The sequence below is a fragment of the Pollachius pollachius genome (genome assembly GCF_949987615.1).
Source record: "Pollachius pollachius genome assembly, chromosome: 17".
In the NCBI taxonomy this organism is placed as follows: Eukaryota; Metazoa; Chordata; class Actinopteri; order Gadiformes; family Gadidae; genus Pollachius; species Pollachius pollachius.
Window position 1 is genome coordinate 17151042 of NC_136950.1, and position 20882 is coordinate 17171923.

Here is a 20882-nt window from a genome sequence, read left to right on the forward strand (position 1 = left end):
AAAGGACCCGTATACAGGGCCTTTAGTGCTGAAGAGGTTGTATTTGCTGTACTATTCTCGCAAAAAAAAGTATTTAAATCATTCATTCAACATAGCAAGTAGGCCTATGCACTGTAAAGATAGTTAGAAGGAGTAACACCTACATTATGATAGTACATTAGATTGTCAATATGGTCATTTTTAGGGGGAAAACACATATAACTTGCCATTGACTTCAATGTATAATAATAATAATAACAACAATAATAATAATAAAGATGTGTGGCAATGATGCTCATCCCTTACCACCGATAGCCATCCTTGGTCGTGTTTGTTCTTTTGAATTTCATTTTGTTGTTGCAAACAGGGCATCTTTTTTTCTTTGCCAATAGCCTCTCCTCCTGGAGCCATCCTATCAACTGTTAACGTCCTTGCGCTGTCCTCTCAAGTAATCTTATCAAAGTCATATTACGCTTTGCACGAGTAGTCTGTCTCAAACTGCACAGGGTCTCTTCGCGGGCAAACGTAATGACGCATACGTAATGACGCATGATACGTAGCACACGGACACGTGCGGGAGCAGGGGGAGAAAAACTTGGATGCAAGTTGAGATGAGCAGGTCGGATCTGCTGCAATACCTCCACCTTGGTAAGAAAGGCAAGCGACCCCCTTTTCTCCATTTACTTGAATTTTTTGGATAAATTGTACCTCTTAGAGTCTTGATTAACTTTGTGAGGAAGAGAGAGAGAGAGACACAGAGAGAGAGAGAGAGATTACGCGCGCTCTGCACCGCGTGCAACAAAAAACACGCGTCATTATCTTATTAATGACGCGTGTCATTAATAAGAGTCAACAGTCAACAATCCCGATCACATACACCCGCAGACCCTGCTATAATGTATGCATAACAAGATTCTACGGAATCTCACGCCAGCGAAAACCCAAAAGTTGGCAGCCCTGTAATATTCTCTGTAGGCCTACATGTCAGGTGTCGTGTGTTCACGTTTAATACCAGAGCCAGAGTTGGTGCGTCACACACATGGTCGAACCGTGTGAGTCCATACATTTGTATATGCTCCACATTTGTATTGTCCTGAGCTGTCAGTCTGTCTTAAACTTCCCTACGTTTATCAGCTGTCTGTATCCACACTGGTTTATTAGCTGCTACATTACATGTCCAGGTGATGTTACCTGAGGTAAAATCAACTATAATGAGATTAAATTCTGTGAAATGTAAACAATATAATAGCATCAGCTAAACAGAACATGATGAAAAGCTTTAATATTACTGAGTATTAACAGTATGATAATATAACAGCTTTGACACATAGGCTTCATGTCCTGCTTATTAAAAGATTAGAGGATGAATGTAGTTTATTGGAGAATACATAGCAGCACTTTGACTATTTGTCCTCTCCACTTTTTCTTTTATTCATTAATTTTATCATTTTACAGACAATCATTTAATAGAAAAAAAAATCCTAAAAATAAGTACAGTATTTACAATATCTGAAAAATGTTTGTGCCAGTGACCTCCATACAAAACCTGTGTTGTTAAAATGTTTAGAAAATATTCAAATTTAGCTGTGAAACTAAACTAATTTTGATGCTATATTAACTAGCCTAATTATTAACTAATTTTGCTGGGGACTCCCAGGCTGGAACCCCCTCAAGGACCCCTGGGGGTCTCTGGACCCCACTTTGAGAACTACCATTATAGAACACTATTACTTATGCATATTATTACATTCTAGAGATACATTAAGCCTATGAGTTCTCAGAGAGACTTTTTTTTATCATAGCTGAGAATTTTCTATTCATACAGAAGAGACATTAAATACACACATGCATTGTGAACTTGTAGATTGGCTATTTTCACTACTACTTATACTACTTAAAAGTGGAGTTTTTTGATGAAATTCTCTTGACAATGTTTACAAATGTCTTTTTACTTTCTGAAAAATGTATCTTAATTTATTTCCTTTACCCCTATAGTCATGCCGAACACACGCAAAACAAAGAGAAAGCAGCACACTGCACCAGAGGAGAACCCTGCAGTGTTGTCCCACTCTGACAATGATGGTAAGATTAACCATTTTAAGTTTTCCCCATAGCCAGTCGTAACCATAAACTAAAAGCTTTTTATTCATTCTTTGTTGTACATACAGTGGTCTTGCATGGCACCAGGCTGTCAGGAGCTCTATTCTTAAAGACGAGCTAAACCCCCTAAATGATTTTTATCTTAATTTTAGTTCACATACCTGGGACCTACAAAGCTTAGAAGTGAACATGGTGAAATAATAAGATAATCTTAACATAATAAGTATTTAATTCATACATACCTTTTGCACCATTTTCAGTTGAAGACATTCAACTAAATGCACCCACCCCAACAAAGGCACCAACCATGGCACCAACCATGGGAAAGCTAAAGGGTGACTTACAAAAATTAAAAGGGGAGAACCAGCTCATGAAGGAGGAAATCCGTCTCTTAAAAGAGGAGAACAGATTTCTGAAAGAGCAGCGGGACTTCAACAGAGAGAAGGCTCTCCAAAAAGAGGTCGGCCACGCTACTTCAAAAGGTATCTATACTGTTTCTCCCAAAACCAGCATGGAAGGCTGTAAATACAATCTAAAGGAGTCTTGATTAGTTAAAGGAACATCCAACAATGTTTTCGTGTTATAATAAGTTTTAAATGGCTCTATATTCTGACAGCAATCACTGAAAGAGTGTTTAGTCAGTGACTTGAAATCCCCAAACCCTCGCTGTCCGCTATCTCTCTTCTGTAGTCCTGGATGCAGGGCTGACGTATCTCTGCAACTGCGACCATTGTATCTTTCACCCAAATCCACCACGCCATCCGCGAGTCTCTACAAGGTCCGGTTGCCGCAATACGTCTGCCCTGCATGCAGCACTACAGGAGAGAGAACCATTTTTTAGACTGTGGGGACCAAGGTGGCCCCCAAAATGTTTTTTAAATTACCTACGACAACTACAAGTAAATCTTTTAAAACAAAATCAAAAAATGTTTATATTGATTATGGTGGGGTGACGTGATGTCACATTTTTAAGTACTGTACCCCATCACCCCCGTATCTGTTTTGCCAGCTTTTGTGATGCTGCTGTTCTTTTCATGTGAAAAATGGAAATAATAATGATAATAAAGAGAACTCATACTCAAACTCATAGATTTGCTTACTTCTAACATTTTATTTTTTCTAAATTTAAGGGCAACGCAAAAAATGGAATGGGGATTCCTCTGACTCTTCTGACTCAGATGACTCTTATGAGGATCGGAAGAGGAAGAAGAAGAAGAAACACAAAAAACATGGTTCTTCAGACTCAGACTCCTCCTCTGCTGATGACAGGAAGAAGAGCAAGAAGAGCAAATCTAAAAAACCCTCATCATTTGGAAAGAGAGGTAACCCATCATCTGGAAAAAGATGGCTCACATTTCTATTGCTTCTGGAACAACGCACACACAAACAGCACTGTTGTTTACATTACACTTCAGCAACATTATGCACCATTTATTTTTTTTATATATATTTTTAAATGCCCCCAAAATTTGGTAAATGCACCCCGTTTTATACATTGAAGGCAAAAGTTAAATTAGTTTTATTTATTTTGATTACATTACATTGAAGCTAGATGGTAGCTAATGGCTTTTTGCATAGAGCTTTCAGTCTCCTGTCACATGGACCTACCAAGGTCTACTGAAGATGTTCATGTTAGTGGAAGCATCTTTTATTGTGACACTGCAGTCACATTTCCATCATAATTTCAGTGTAGCATGCTCATGTATTGTTTTTTTTGATGTGGCATACTGCTAAGGTAACACTCTCTCCTCCACCCAAACACAATCTTATATAGGCTATATTTACCACAGTCAAGGCTGGCCCTATTACGAAACAGCTATGTAGAGAGTATCCACAACTGTATCAGTTTAACCATGGAGTGAAGAAGAGTAGTGCACTGCAGACACAAGATGACTGGTTTAACCCCTGATCTTCATGTCATGTCAGGATTTTAAATATATTTGGAATTATTACACAGTGTTAATCTATATTTTCTTTGGATGATCTGTTTTGTAGTTCTGAGCCCAGAGGACGTTGTACACCGCTACCAAACGGTCCTAAAAGTCTTCAGGCGAAAACGCAGCATGACCAACACCTGTGAAGAACTCGGAGTGGACAGGAATACCATTGCAGGGACTGCGGTCATTGCAGATGTAATGATAGCCACAGAGGGCGCAGATTTTGGGGAGCTGCCCCTCTTCAAAGAAAAACAGACATTAGCGAACTACGCAAAATTATGCAAGGCATTTCTAGATGCCAACAAACCCCTGCAGGAACAAATTGAAAAAATGAGGAAGGCCACAGAGCTGCTCCCTATAAAATATAGAATGATAAAGTGAGGGATCAAGCTCTAAAGTGCAGTAATACAACATTTTTTATTTTATTACTGCACTGTCTTTTGTTTTATCTGGTGGGGACGTTTCTTGTATCCAAAACCTTTTAGTGGGTAGTTGGACCCTGGTTTATTTTGAGTTTGTTATTTGTTATTTATTTTGAGTTTGTTAATAACCGTTGTTTTGAAATACATTTGAAAGCTATGCCATTATTTTGCACTTGTATTGAGTTTTGAAGTTACTCTCATTTTTGCACAGTTTTGCAGATTAAGAGGATTAAAATTAGTCTCTTTGACAGTTCACCTGTTTTTGCATATTTGTCACAGGTTGTGGGAAGGAGTGTAACAAAATGCATTGTATCTTTATGTAACGGATGTAAATTCAGGGTAATACCATTGAAAGAAACCACGCTTCCTTTTACAGTACAGTTCCACCTTCCTTACAGGGTAACTACTCTGTAAAACTCTGATATCACCCCGATATTTACCTGATAATTATCAGGGAGATATGGGAGTTTTTGCCAAGTACCATGTTCAAAACTACACACCTTAATGGGTGGTAGATGATTATAATCTATAATTACCAGGAAAGTATATGGTAATATCATTGAAACAAACCACGCTTCCTTTTACAGTACAGTTCCACCTTCCTTACAGGGTAACTACTCTGTAAAACTCTGATATCACCCTGATATTTACCTGATAATTATCAGGGAGATATGGGAGTTTTTGCCAAGTACCATGTTCAAAACTACACACCTTAATGGGTGGTAGATGATTATAATCTATAATTACCAGGAAAGTATATGGTAATATCATTGAAACAAACCACGCTTCCTTTTACAGTACAGTTCCACCTTCCTTACAGGGTAACTACTCTGTAAAACTCTGATATCACCCTGATATTTACCTGATAATTATCAGGGAGATATGGGAGTTTTTGCCAAGTACCATGTTCAAAACTACATACCTTAATGGGTGGTAGATGATTATAATCTATAATTACCAGGAAAGTATATGGTAATATCATTGAAACAAACCACGCTTCCTTTTACAGTACAGTTCCACCTTCCTTACAGGGTAACTACTCTGTAAAACTCTGATATCACCCTGATATTTACCTGATAATTATCAGGGAGATATGGGAGTTTTTGCCAAGTACCATGTTCAAAACTACACACCTTAATGGGTGGTAGATGATTATAATCTATAATTACCAGGAAAGTATATGGTAATATCATTGAAACAAACCACGCTTCCTTTTACAGTACAGTTCCACCTTCCTTACAGGGTAACTACTCTGTAAAACTCTGATATCACCCTGATATTTACATGATAATTATCAGGGAGATATGGGAGTTTTTGCCAAGTACCATGTTCAAAACTACACACCTTAATGGGTGGTAGATGATTATAATCTATAATTACCAGGAAAGTATATGGTAATATCATTGAAACAAACCACGCTTCCTTTTACAGTACAGTTCCACCTTCCTTACAGGGTAACTACTCTGTAAAACTCTGATATCACCCTGATATTTACCTGATAATTATCAGGGAGATATGGGAGTTTTTGCCAAGTACCATGTTCAAAACTACACACCTTAATGGGTGGTAGATGATTATAATCTATAATTACCAGGAAAGTATATGGTAATATCATTGAAACAAACCACGCTTCCTTTTACAGTACAGTTCCACCTTCCTTACAGGGTAACTACTCTGTAAAACTCTGATATCACCCTGATATTTACCTGATAATTATCAGGGAGATATGGGAGTTTTTGCCAAGTACCATGTTCAAAACTACACACCTTAATGGGTGGTAGATGATTATAATCTACAATTACCAGGAAAGTATATGGTAATATCATTGAAACAAACCACGCTTCCTTTTACAGTACAGTTCCACCTTCCTTACAGGGTAACTACTCTGTAAAACTCTGATATCACCCTGATATTTACCTGATAATTATCAGGGAGATATGGGAGTTTTTGCCAAGTACCATGTTCAAAACTACACACTTTAATGGGTGGTAGATGATTATAATCTATAATTACCAGGAAAGTATATGGTAATATCATTGAAACAAACCACGCTTCCTTTTACAGTACAGTTCCACCTTCCTTACAGGGTAACTACTCTGTAAAACTCTGATATCACCCTGATATTTACCTGATAATTATCAGGGAGATATGGGAGTTTTTGCCAAGTACCATGTTCAAAACTACACACCTTAATGGGTGGTAGATGATTATAATCTACAATTACCAGGAAAGTATATGGTAATATCATTGAAACAAACCACGCTTCCTTTTACAGTACAGTTCCACCTTCCTTACAGGGTAACTACTCTGTAAAACTCTGATATCACCCCGATATTTACCTGATAATTATCAGGGAGATATGGGAGTTTTTGCCAAGTACCATGTTCAAAACTACACACCTTAATGGGTGGTAGATGATTATAATCTATAATTACCAGGAAAGTATATGGTAATATCATTGAAACAAACCACGCTTCCTTTTACAGTACAGTTCCACCTTCCTTACAGGGTAACTACTCTGTAAAACTCTGATATCACCCTGATATTTACCTGATAATTATCAGGGAGATATGGGAGTTTTTGCCAAGTACCATGTTCAAAACTACACACCTTAATGGGTGGTAGATGATTATAATCTATAATTACCAGGAAAGTATATGGTAATATCATTGAAACAAACCACGCTTCCTTTTACAGTACAGTTCCACCTTCCTTACAGGGTAACTACTCTGTAAAACTCTGATATCACCCTGATATTTACCTGATAATTATCAGGGAGATATGGGAGTTTTTGCCAAGTACCATGTTCAAAACTACACACCTTAATGGGTGGTAGATGATTATAATCTATAATTACCAGGAAAGTATATGGTAATATCATTGAAACAAACCACGCTTCCTTTTACAGTACAGTTCCACCTTCCTTACAGGGTAACTACTCTGTAAAACTCTGATATCACCCTGATATTTACCTGATAATTATCAGGGAGATATGGGAGTTTTTGCCAAGTACCATGTTCAAAACTACACACCTTAATGGGTGGTAGATGATTATAATCTATAATTACCAGGAAAGTATATGGTAATATCATTGAAACAAACCACGCTTCCTTTTACAGTACAGTTCCACCTTCCTTACAGGGTAACTACTCTGTAAAACTCTGATATCACCCTGATATTTACCTGATAATTATCAGGGAGATATGGGAGTTTTTGCCAAGTACCATGTTCAAAACTACACACCTTAATGGGTGGTAGATGATTATAATCTATAATTACCAGGAAAGTATATGGTAATATCATTGAAACAAACCACGCTTCCTTTTACAGTACAGTTCCACCTTCCTTACAGGGTAACTACTCTGTAAAACTCTGATATCACCCTGATATTTACCTGATAATTATCAGGGAGATATGGGAGTTTTTGCCAAGTACCATGTTCAAAACTACACACCTTAATGGGTGGTAGATGATTATAATCTATAATTACCAGGAAAGTATATGGTAATATCATTGAAACAAACCACGCTTCCTTTTACAGTACAGTTCCACCTTCCTTACAGGGTAACTACTCTGTAAAACTCTGATATCACCCTGATATTTACCTGATAATTATCAGGGAGATATGGGAGTTTTTGCCAAGTACCATGTTCAAAACTACACACCTTAATGGGTGGTAGATGATTATAATCTACAATTACCAGGAAAGTATATGGTAATATCATTGAAACAAACCACGCTTCCTTTTACAGTACAGTTCCACCTTCCTTACAGGGTAACTACTCTGTAAAACTCTGATATCACCCTGATATTTACCTGATAATTATCAGGGAGATATGGGAGTTTTTGCCAAGTACCATGTTCAAAACTACACACTTTAATGGGTGGTAGATGATTATAATCTATAATTACCAGGAAAGTATATGGTAATATCATTGAAACAAACCACGCTTCCTTTTACAGTACAGTTCCACCTTCCTTACAGGGTAACTACTCTGTAAAACTCTGATATCACCCTGATATTTACCTGATAATTATCAGGGAGATATGGGAGTTTTTGCCAAGTACCATGTTCAAAACTACACACCTTAATGGGTGGTAGATGATTATAATCTACAATTACCAGGAAAGTATATGGTAATATCATTGTAACAAACCACGCTTCCTTTTACAGTACAGTTCCACCTTCCTTACAGGGTAACTACTCTGTAAAACTCTGATATCACCCTGATATTTACCTGATAATTATCAGGGAGATATGGGAGTTTTTGCCAAGTACCATGTTCAAAACTACACACCTTAATGGGTGGTAGATGATTATAATCTATAATTACCAGGAAAGTATATGGTAATATCATTGAAACAAACCACGCTTCCTTTTACAGTACAGTTCCACCTTCCTTACAGGGTAACTACTCTGTAAAACTCTGATATCACCCTGATATTTACCTGATAATTATCAGGGAGATATGGGAGTTTTTGCCAAGTACCATGTTCAAAACTACACACCTTAATGGGTGGTAGATGATTATAATCTACAATTACCAGGAAAGTATATGGTAATATCATTGAAACAAACCACGCTTCCTTTTACAGTACAGTTCCACCTTCCTTACAGGGTAACTACTCTGTAAAACTCTGATATCACCCTGATATTTACCTGATAATTATCAGGGAGATATGGGAGTTTTTGCCAAGTACCATGTTCAAAACTACACACTTTAATGGGTGGTAGATGATTATAATCTATAATTACCAGGAAAGTATATGGTAATATCATTGAAACAAACCACGCTTCCTTTTACAGTACAGTTCCACCTTCCTTACAGGGTAACTACTCTGTAAAACTCTGATATCACCCTGATATTTACCTGATAATTATCAGGGAGATATGGGAGTTTTTGCCAAGTACCATGTTCAAAACTACACACCTTAATGGGTGGTAGATGATTATAATCTACAATTACCAGGAAAGTATATGGTAATATCATTGTAACAAACCACGCTTCCTTTTACAGTACAGTTCCACCTTCCTTACAGGGTAACTACTCTGTAAAACTCTGATATCACCCTGATATTTACCTGATAATTATCAGGGAGATATGGGAGTTTTTGCCAAGTACCATGTTCAAAACTACACACCTTAATGGGTGGTAGATGATTATAATCTATAATTACCAGGAAAGTATATGGTAATATCATTGAAACAAACCACGCTTCCTTTTACAGTACAGTTCCACCTTCCTTACAGGGTAATTCACAGGGTTTTACCTGATAATGTTTTGGAATGTATGTGGTACACACTTGTAATTACTGGGTAAATACCAGTTAATATTTGCATAAATACATAGGGGTTACTGGGTAAATTGTAACTACTGGGTAATTAGAAAGTAATTACTTAGTAAATAGTTTCAAGCTATCAAGTAAATACTGGGTAATTACCAGGTAAATATCAGAGTCATTACTACCCTCACTGTCACTACACAGGTTGATTGGTAATACATAATCTATAATTCCTGGATAAATACCCGGTAGTTTTCAGTATATATCTAGTAAATACTGGGTAACTTGTTGGTAAATAGCTGGTAAGTACCAGGTAAATATATAAGCTATTATCACCCTAACAAAGTCACATATAGACACATTCAGTGGGTTTATTGTCTACGATATGCAATTGCAGGATATCTACCAGGTAATTATTGGGTAAATACCTGGTAGATGTCAGGAAAATATCTAGTAAATATCAGGTAACTTTTTGGTATTTACCAGATAAATGTGTAATGTAAATACTGGGTAATTACCTGGTAAGTACTTGGTAATTACAAGGCAATTACATGTAAATACTGGGTAATTACCTGGTAAGTACTTGGTAATTACAAGGCAATTACATGTAAATACTGGGTAATTACCTGGTAAGTACTTGGTAATTACAAGGCAATTACATTTAATTACCTGGTTATTACTTAGTAAATACATCTTATTACCAGGTAATTAGCTGGTAATTACCGGACTGTAAAAGGAAGGGTTACCAAGGAGGTTATCTCCCTGAGATCAGCACCTCTTTTACACCACAAACCTGGAAACACTTAACTTGGACTGGAAACAGATTCATTTAGTACGAATACATTAATATAGTAAGAATACATCACCAGTCATCTGAAGAAAACATGAATTCAGGAAACGGTACCTTATCTTTTCCGTGATGAAATGTGTTCTGCCCGTGTTGAATGGAAATATAGAAGCACAAATGCAAGGAAAGGAGGGAATAAAGAGAAGTGTTTAGAAGCGAGACAGAACATTAACACGGTTCTAAAGGTGTTGAGAGTAAAGATTGAGCTGCTGGGCTCCTCAGGGAAGACAGACCAAATGAGGAAGAGTTTTGAACAACAGATAACTGCGTCACATCGTTTAAGTTCCTAAGCAGCCATCAGGGCACATAACCAAAACTGATGAAGTGATAAGATAAGGTAGTCAAAAACCACCAGCCCTCAGTGCTGACGCCCACACTGAGGGCTGAATAGTGAAACTAAAGTAAGACTTCAAGGCAGTGGGGATTTCTCTTAGACTGCAAGGGAAGCTCTGCTTCCCCTAAAATTTCAATTCATTCAATTCATTAAATGGTTAAATGTGTACTGTTGTGTTAACATTTCATTGACTAAAAATGCGTTACAACACGTCCATCTCGAATACGAGTTTGTTCAGAGTCAGCAGCTTATCGCAGGTCCACTGACTCGATTTCCTTCTCATACATTCCCGTAGTGCAGCGTTACTCATTGCGCGGCTCGCCAAGCCTCTGTTTGCGGCCCGCATGGCAGTAAAAATATACAGTGATGTGATCATGCACTGAATACAGATATTTAAAAAAATATATCAAAACAAGCAGATATATAACATAAAACCTGTTAAAAAACTAAGGTTGTGTTTCTTCCTTCTTATCTTGTTAAACGCTTTATAGGCAGCTATTCAGAAAGGAGCCAAGGCAAGAAGGCACACAGTGGCGGATTTAGCAAATTGGGGGCCCGAGGCGAAGATATGTATGGGGCCCACCTCATCCGATCTTTAAAAGAAAACGGACAAGAAAATGTACAGACTGAATGGTGGATAGGCAGGTAAAACTAATCTACTGAGTACAGTGTCCTCAGAATACTCAGAGTAAAGACCAAAGTATACTGCTCCGACTCCTTCATCCGTAATCTGACTCAGTAATTACGGAGACCCCTCAAGCATTCAAAGTTCTCCGGCGGGATGTCAGATACGCAATGCAATTCGCCGTCCGATCGATCTTATATGTTGACTACAAACCATGTAAATAGTGTTGTAAATAAACTTCCAAAGCTTTTGAAAATCTTAATTGATGTTCTATTGGTTAATGTGCAAAGTAAACAATGTACAAAGTATATTAGGTGCAAATTCCAACCGGAGATGTGATTCCGGAAATTATTTTGTTAGAGGACCAATCACAGCGCTTGCCGTCTCCGTTGCATCGACGGATAGTTAAAAAATATTGGATGGGTACGTAAGCTACGGAGAGGGTCTCTGACAGGCTCTCCGGCTACGGAGAGGGCTCTCTGTGTCTACGTACAGCTCTTTGCGGAGGACTATAAACCGGCCTTAAGGGTAAGCATGTTTGTACTGTCGTGTGATTCTCTAATAGACAGAGTTATTTTCTTCTTTCATTTCTCGTCAATGAGTCATCTTGTTGGGTTGGATTCTTCTTGTGTTCCTTTCTTCTTATCTTGTTATACCCTTTACATGCAGGTGTTTAGATTAAAACGATATAAGGGCCGGTTTTTGGAAACACGCAGTAGTCCCACAAAAGGATGCAATTTAACAGTAAATATAAAGACTGTTGCAACGATACATTACAGTAAAAATATCATCATTTAAATAGTGAATTAGGTAAACTGAATTCTTACTTGTTGTTGTAATTTAGTGTTATATACAACAGCATATTGTGTTGGCTTGTTGACTTGGATTATTCTTGTGTTTCTTCCTTCTTATCTTGCTAAACCCTTTACAGGCAGCTATTCAGAAAGGAGCCAAGGCAAGGAGGCACACAGTGGCGGATTTAGCAAATTGGGGGCCCAAGGCGAAGATATGTATGGGGCCCACCTCATCCGATCTTTAAAAGAGAACAGAGAAGAAAATGTACAGACTGAATGGTGGATAGGCAGGTAAAACTAATCTACTGAGTACAGTGTCCTCAGAATACTCGGAGTAAAGTCCAACGTATACTACTCCGACTCCTTAATCCGTAATCCGACTTCATAACTACGGAGACCCCTCGGGCATTCAAAGTTCTCCGGCGGGATGTCAGATACGCAATGCAATTCGCCGCCCGATTGATCTTATATGTTGACTACAAACCATGTAAATAGTGTTCTAAATAAACTTCCAAAGCTTTTGAAAATATTAATTGGTGTTCTATTGGTCCTTAATGTGCGAAGTAAACAATTTACAAAGTATATTAGGTGCAAATTCCAACCAGAGATGTGATTCCGGAAATTATTTTGTTAGAGGACCAATCACAGCGCTTGCCGTCTCCGTTGCGTCGACGGATAGTTAAAAAATATTGGATGGGTACGTAAGATACGGAGAGGGTCTCTGACAGGCTCTCCGGCTACGGAGAGGGCTCTCTGTGTCTACGTACAGCTCTTTGCGGAGGACTATAAACCGGCCTTAAGGGTAAGCATGTTTGTACTGTCGTGTGATTCTCTAATAGACAGGGTTATTTTCTTCTTTCATTTCTCGTCAATGAGTCATCTTGTTGGGTTGGATTCTTCTTGTGTTCCTTTCTTCTTATCTTGTTACACCCTTTGCATGCAGGTGTTTAGATTAAAACGATATAAGGGCCGGTTTTTAGAAACACGCAGTAGTCCCACAAAAGGATGCAATTTAACAGTAAATATAAAGACTGTTGCAATGATACATTACAGTAAAAATATCATCATTTAAATAGTGAAATAGGTAAACTGAATTCTTACTTGTTGTTGTAATTGAGTGTTATATACAACAGCATATTGTGTTGGCTTGTTGACTTGGATTCATCTTGTGTTTCTTCCTCCTTATCTCGTTAAACCCTTTACAGGCAGCTATTCAGAAAGGGGCCAAGGCAAGGAGGCACACACAGACATGCACACATACACACACACACAGACACACACACACACACACACACACATTATATAAGCAATGTCAGAGACAGTTTTTTCAATTTTAAAGCCTACCAATGTACGACTCACGTAATGACATTTAAAAATAATCATTTCGTTTTTAACTCTGTACAACTTTGTTGTATTTTGTGCAGAAAATGAATGAGCAGTCTAAGTAAACAGGACTATGCATGTAGGCCTATGTCAGTATTTTCTTTGATACTTCGATTTTTACTATTGTTTTCGGTATTGGCTGTTTCTCAGCGTGGTTTAATATGTTCCAATGAATCTGACGTCAGCAGAAAATGTTCTATATGACTGCAGCTGTTGATGGTTTGGTAGCATTAAAGGTTATAAACACTGTTTTTTTACTTCCTCATCTTGCTGCATCCTTTACAGGCAGGTATTCACAGTGGCAGATTTAGAAAATTGGGGGCCCAATTTTCTAAATCACTCTGGCAATTTTGAGATCATTAGGAAAGTGCCCTTGTTCTATAGACCTGTTTACAATATGAGTGATGCAGAAGGTAATGATCTCAGCAGCATCCCTTAAGAACCGCGATGGAATAGAGCCTAATCCTGTGGCTTTAGAGCCATCAAGCCTTTGGAGCTTCTCAAGAACGAGTGCCTCAGACACCTTTTCAAAGAGGAAACCACCCGTCTGAATCCCTAGCTGAGAGTAATAGTCTCGCACATGGCCTTCGCCATATTGACCAGTCAGGCCAGGTAGCTTTTCCACCAGCTTCCTGGCAACAGATGAAAAATATTTATTAAAGCCATCTGCTACTTTCTCCTTCTCTGAGGTTATATTATTGCCAAGATCAAGAGTGATGTTAGTGATTTTGGTTTTCATCCATTTACTGTAGCCCAGCTGCTTGAGGGATTTCCATAGCTTTCCTGAGTCATTTCTATATTCAGCTATTTTCTCATTAAAAAATGCCTTTTTAGTATTGACCACTAATCTGTTAACTTCATTTCTCGCCTTTTTGTAATCAGCCCAACTCTGCTCATCCTTGCTTACCCTGAATTGACCATACTTCCTATTTCTTGCTCTAATTGCCTCAAGGATGTCATAATTTACCCAGGGTTCTGTTCTCTGTTTTATTCTAAATTCTTTACATGGGGCTACTTTAGCAACAGCTTCTAAAAATATACCCTTAAATGAGCACCATGCTCTATCCACATATATGCATTGCAGCACATTAGACCAGTTGATTTGCTTTAAACAGTCATTTAGTGCTTCTTTGGTATACCTTTTTAGCGACCTGGTTTTAATAGAAGAATGAGCGTTAAGCACTTCTTTCTTGATCTTTCTAGTACAGAAAACAATAGATGGTCACTCAGCCCATAATTTATAACCTCACTCTCTGCTATCCTGGATTTATCTGATACTAGAACAAGGTCAATCGTGGTTTGGGTAGTGGAACACACACGTGTAGGTTCATTGATCAGCTGATGTACACTAAAAGAACGACAAAAGTTCATAAATGCCCGGAAATTATACCCGGAAACATCCCGTTTCAGAATATCAGTGTTAAAATCTCCCATAATGATAACTTCAGATTTAAAAAAGTCCATACTTTTTGAGCAAAGCTCTTCTAAAGAATCATAAAAGTGTATTTGATCAGGCGGTCTGTAGCATGCATTGATTAGTATTGGCTTACTCTTTGGTAGCTAAATATCGTGCGTTTACATGACACTCAAGAAAGTCTAATTATTGGCTTTGTCCGACTATGATTGGATTATTAATGAAGAATGCATGTATACATCTTAGTCGGACTAAAGTCGAATCGAATCGAGTTACTCATAGTCGAATTAAGACCCCTAGCTTATTCGATTGTTAGTCAAATTAAGCGTGCATGTATACGGTCAATCGGATTGGAATCAGATTATGCGTTCTGCGCATGCTCAAGACTTTTCCCGGGGTACGTGAGCCGGAAGTATAAGGAGACGATAGTCGTGTTGTTGTCGCCGTCGGAAAACGAGAAACTGTGATTTATTTAAAAAGGTTGGCGAAGAAGATGGAGGAAGCCGGTGTCGTGCCAATGTAGTTACCCCCTATAAGAAGTGTATGTTCATCAACATGCATTCAGTACATACTAGGCTTCTGTTACAAGAGTAGCGTGTGTGTGTTCGCGAGAATGGCAGTGTGTGTGTGAGTGACTCCAGTGAGTGAGTGGACGAGCGTGGAGAGTGAGCGGTTGCACATGTCAGTTTAGTGATGAATGAACGAGTCCGGTTGTGTCAGTGCAAACGTGTACTGTTCAGTCAGTGGAACTACGAATAAAGTACCCAGCCTGGCAATAATCGGTGGCCGCATCATTCCGACCTATAAGCAGACCCACTGCGGGTCAAAGTGAAGGGTGTTGCCCCCGAGAGAACATCGGGCCTGGAGGGAATGTCCCTCCTGTGCTCCTCGACTATGGTCTGGGAGCCGACAGGAGGAAAGGTGTAGCACTTCGATTTCACCCAAGGCTGTAATAAAAGTACATGTCTTTCTAAATTTTGGTCATCAACAAGGTTGTAAAGTAGTAACTTCGGGCACATTTGTCAAAATAAATGTTTTTTTACGATCTTTATTCATTTATTGCGCCGCGGCCGAACTGACGGGGATATTCTCTGATATTATGAATCTTAAAGAATGCGTCAGGTTCTCCGACTCTCTTGTACTTCAGCAACAAGTAAAGACTCGTAGTGGGGGTTATTTCGGCCATAGTGGAGAAGGAATTTGGGGGAAGGAACTTTGGCTTTGACTCTCTGAAGTACAGATTGAAACGCTAAATGGAGGAGAAAGGGATTGTTGCTTTATGTGGGACAGCTGTCAGTTCACTTCGGGTCGATTTCTCAAAAGTTCCATTGTTCCGACCTCTTGGCCGTATGCAGACTCTATCTATTACCACTAGTTGAAATGGGCACAGCGCCACCTATCGTACCATAATAAATGCTTCAGCCAATGAATCGATTTTCTCACCTCCATGTATACTTGGACAATTGCAGTTGTCCGATTGAGGAGCATAGTCGACTATGGCCTTAATCGGATTAAGCGGCGGTTCGTCAGGCCATGAACAATGGATTGAATAGACTTTCTTATGGACACTAATAATGTATTAATAATCCCATGTTATTGGAATGGGTGCTTAGATGTTGTGCGATGTGTCATGATTATGTGAGGGGGTTCGGGACCTTAACATGACACAGGGATGTGTTTAGTGCAAATGACAGAAAGACATGCAATTGTCATTTTAGACAATCATTTATTTAGGTAAACTGTTGCATTTTAAGAGCAATATTTATTTATAATATGAAAATAAAATAAAAATAATGAGTCAAAATAAGATAAAAATAATAATACATATTTTTCAGCTTTCTTTAGACCGTTTCTGATAAAAAATATTGAGGCAACCCGGCCCCGGCACAGCGGCCCTGGAAGACCAGGGGGCAGGTGATACAGGCGGTCTACCACCCGCTTCCCCCAGAGGGCGCCAGGGACCGCATTAGCGCGGCCCCACTCAACGCAAATGGTAAACACCTGCGAAGGAGGAAGGCAATCAGACGCAGGTGAGGGGTATAAAAGAGAAGCGGATACGCTGTCTAAAAATAACGTGTGGGTCCAATACAGGATCTCGAACCGGGCCGGGATTCCTTCCCCGGACGGACCATTGCCCCGAGACTCGTTCCAGAGGAGACCGGAGGACGACAGACGTTCGCTTCCAGAGACCGGGACAGCATGTGAGATAGGACCGCAGCGTCACCAGTGGCTCACGGAGCCCAGACTTTGATAGTTGTATGGTTTTACGTGGCGGTAGATACCCCATGCTATGCTATGGATTTAATAAATGCGCCTTTTTCGGCTTTTTTCACAAGAGAGACTCGCACTGATTGGGGGGCGGCGGGGCACGACGGAACCGGGTTACCACCTATGGTGGAGAATGCAGGCAACTCGACCAAGCTGCGGACCATTTTTTAAGTGAACGCCCGACTTCCAATGGAGGCAGCTCGACCAAGTTACAGGTTTTTTCTTTTCAATGGATGAACGAACCCCAATGCAGAGCCTCAACCAAGCAACAGGTTTTTCAGTGGACGCCCGAACCCCGATGCAGAGCCCTAACGGAGCTGCGGCTGCCACCCAGAGAGAAAACGGAACTCCTCCTCCTCCTCCGAGAGGAGTTCCAACGGCTCGAGCAATGGGCCACGTTCAACGAGAAGTAAAAGCGGATCCAGGAGAGGAGAAGCGTACTCTGAACGGTGAGATCCAGGACCTCAAGGACATGCTGGAAGTTAAGGAGCGGAAGGTCAATGACCTTCAGAACAGGATGGAGAACCTGCAGGAACAGCTTCGGGACATGAGAACGAGATGGGCAGCCTGAAAGAGAGGGTCAAGTCGCTGCAGGCGGACACCTCCAACACGGACACTGCCCTCACCACGTTGGAGGAATCCCTGGCTGAGAAGGAGCATATCATCCAGCGGCTGAAGGAACAAAGGTTCCAGGATGACCAGGAGAAAGGTGAGGAGCTGGTGGCCACCAGGACGACGCTGGAGAGGCTGAAGGTGGAGCACAAGATGGCTCTGGAGGAGACCGCCGCCAGACACAAGGCCCACAGCATGGACTGGTTCCAGGTGAGGGAGGCGCTGAAGGCCCAGCTGTTGGGTTTGATGAAGGAGCGGGAAGAGAACCGGCAGGTCGCCCAACAGCTGAGCCTCAACGTCGGTCCCCAGTCCCAGCCAATTGAGACTCGTCAGGACAGACGGGGAACAGCGCCACCTCGGCGGGAAGCCCAGCCGAGGCGACGCGTCTGAGAGGTGGAGAGGTGGGATCGCATCCGTCACTTCCAAGAGAGGGAGGAACAGGAGCACCTGATCCGCAAGAGGAACTGGCTGGAGGTGGAGAAGTGGCGCCTGGACGCCGACCGCATGTAATTCGCGGGTACGGGCGGGTGCGGGTTTATAAAATAGGACCCGTGTATTGATTCTCGGCCATGGTGGAGAGGGGATTTGGGGAAAAAAACTTTGGCTTTGACTCTGAAGTCCAGATGTACCGCGACTTCATGTGGAAGGACCAGCGACGTCGGAGAACCAGAACGCAGTCGTTTATTCATAATATCGTCCAGAGGCGCACACAGCTTTTGGCCGTGATATTATATATTATATTATAGATGTCTGTATATAATATTATATCATTTAGATATAGAGCTCCAGGTCTCCCGCCGGAGCTCCCGGAGTGTTCTAGAATATCATATAGAACACGGCCAAAAGCTGTGTGCGCCGGATGATTTTATGAATAAACAACTGCGTCCCTGGTACTACATCATTGCCTCTTTAGCGCTCGTGTGATCTACCGGTCAAACCGGTCACACAGTAACGTCAAAATCCATACCGTAGCGCAAATTCACACCGGTGTACTCTCTCTTGTAGGTTTTTAGAGCCCCCCCCCCCCCCCCCCTTACACTTCCTGCTTTAAATGACGCAAAACTGATCTGTAATGTGCTTAATCTACATTGCACTTATTCATAGTACTTAATTGTGTAGCATCTGCAGTAGCTGCTATCATTGCTGTACACAGGGAATGGGTTAGCCTAGCGATTGTTAGTACTTGCACTTGAACATCTTTACTGTACTGACAGCGATATATTGTTTCACTTCTTATGACAAATGTACTTATTGTAAGTCGCTTTGGATAAAAGCGTCTGCTAAATGCCCTAAATGTAAATGTAAATGCAAAAATCGTAATTTTACGTCATTTAAAGCAGGCAGTGTTAGAGGTAGATACGGATCTCTCCCGTCTCAGGGGAAAATGAGGCAATGATGCAAGACTATTAAAAAATATGACTGGGTTTCTAATGATACAAAGCTTAATGCAAATGGATGAAGTGTCCCTTTTAAAAGTCCTTTCATGCTTTATGCTGAACCTTTCAGAAGCCCAATAAAATGCAGCATTTGGAGTTCAGTGGAGTATTTAAATCAATCACAGTGTTGTATTTCCACCGAACGGGTTGACCCCTCAGAGCACCAACGGCTGCTGCTCAACAACCCGATGCACTACAGGTACGTCCATGGGTCCACAGGTATTCAAACGTCCCCATAACAGCTGGTCCTCAACAACGTCAGGACTGTGAGGACCCCCCAGACCCAAGCGGCCCCCTCTAATCTGACGCTCAGCAGCCCAGCTGAACACAGAGAGGGCTGAGAGATGAACCACGAGAGACACTGATGTTACCTGCTGCTTACCACCGGCACACAGACCTGATGTGTGTTTAGATTCATTAACGATGAGTGTGTGTGTATGTCTGTGTACATATGTCTGTGCATGTATGTGTGTGGCTGTGGGTGTGTGTGTGTGTGTGTGGATATAGATTCATAAACGATGTGTGTGTGGGTGCGGGTGTTTGTGTGTTTATGTCTGGTCCAGGTACACTCCTACTTTGCTAGAGCGAGGGGGGGGGGGGGGGGGGGGGAGATGTATGGCTGTTTGACTACCGTTGTGACGGACACCGTAACAATCATCACGAACAAGAATCCATTTGTTCCATCGAAGCCCGCTGTTATCACCCCCCCCCTCTCCTTGTGATTCCTCTGTAGGCCACTCCTATATTAACCTCTCCTTCCCTCTCTACCTCCCAGTAACAGCGGCCAGTCAGACCCTCTCTACACAACACCTGTCTCTAGTAGTCAAATCTCTCTGGGTGATCAGGATGCGATTGGTCCTCTTCAACCCGCATCTCCTTTCTGTTGTCCTCAGACAGAGAGAGTCGTCTGAAGACTGTGTTTAGGTCCAGTGTGAGTTCACAGGCATCTGACGGGAGAAAGACATGATTAGGCTGCTAAAACATTATTATTAATTAATCATCATAATTATTATTATTATTATAACAGCATCACCCCTAAAGATAATAATAGTATTCTAGCTGAAATTGTAGATGAAATACATGTATCATTATAAACATGTTATTATGAATATGATGTGCTATGTCTAATGTTAAAAATAATTAGGATAATTATAAAAATAATAATTACAATAGCAACAAGATAATAGTATTATTTATGATGTTCGTTTTTGAATATATTATACATGTATAATTATGATTAATAATATCCAGATTATCATGGTGTAATGCCTAATGTTCTAATGATAGTAAATTAATTACTAAATTAAAAACGGTTACCTAATAGTGTAACCGTTTAATATTGTTCATAGACCTAATTATAACAATATTACAAATAAAATAATCATCATAACAATGATAATGTATGAAAATCATAACAATAATACTAGTTTTTCTAATATAACATACAA

At 40.1% G+C, this 20882-nt stretch overlaps 1 protein-coding gene across 9 annotated transcripts in view; it reads right to left on the reverse strand.

Moving 5' to 3' along the window:
* The window catches only part of LOC307088845 (uncharacterized protein), a 69919-nt gene extending 59066 nt beyond the window's left edge, over positions 1 to 10853 (reverse strand). For 4 of the 9 annotated variants that reach the window (XM_079754868.1, XM_079754869.1, XM_079754861.1 and 1 more), the window contains exon 1: positions 286 to 10602. The gene's annotated coding sequence lies outside the window, so the exon portion shown is untranslated. Of the gene's footprint in view, positions 1 to 285; positions 10603 to 10625 lie in introns of those variants that run through there. The other 5 variants (XM_079754864.1, XM_079754867.1, XM_079754863.1 and 2 more) reach the window with 4 other exon arrangements.
* Between the last annotated feature and the right edge of the window lie 10029 nt (positions 10854 to 20882).